At 64.2% G+C, this 366-nt stretch overlaps 1 protein-coding gene across 1 annotated transcript in view; it reads left to right on the forward strand.

Annotated features, from left to right (window-relative positions):
- The window catches only part of ARID3A (AT-rich interaction domain 3A), a gene marked incomplete at its 3' end in the record, with an annotated part of 15,998 nt that overhangs the window by 15,084 nt on the left and 548 nt on the right, over positions 1-366 (forward strand). The window lies entirely within an intron of this gene.

Consider the following 366-nt stretch of genomic DNA (forward strand, 5'->3'; position numbering starts at 1 on the left):
GGGCCAGAAGATCAAGAAAGGTAAAAGATGCTGTGGGGTCTGGGTGCTCCAGGGTTTGGCTGCTGCGGGGCCCCCCTGCCACAGGGTCTGGCCACAAGCTGAGCCCTCTCCTGGCACTGGGAATAAGGGGCAGAGCTGGGGGAAGTGGGCAGAGGGGTGATGCTCCTCTCCCCTCCATGGGCTCCAGGGCTCAGCCCGGGGACCCTGATTCCAATCTCTGACCTTTGGAGGCACAGCAGGGCACCAAACTGTTGTGCCAGGGCCGGGGACACCCTGGGGTGGTGGTACCAACCTACCCCTGTGCCCCCATCCCTGACACCTGCTCCCCCTGCACAGGAGGACTCTCCCATCCCCATCTCCATGCCC

Source organism: Corvus brachyrhynchos, unplaced genomic scaffold (genome assembly GCF_000691975.1).
Source record: "Corvus brachyrhynchos isolate BGI_N302 unplaced genomic scaffold, ASM69197v1 scaffold219, whole genome shotgun sequence".
Taxonomy (NCBI): domain Eukaryota; kingdom Metazoa; phylum Chordata; class Aves; order Passeriformes; family Corvidae; genus Corvus; species Corvus brachyrhynchos.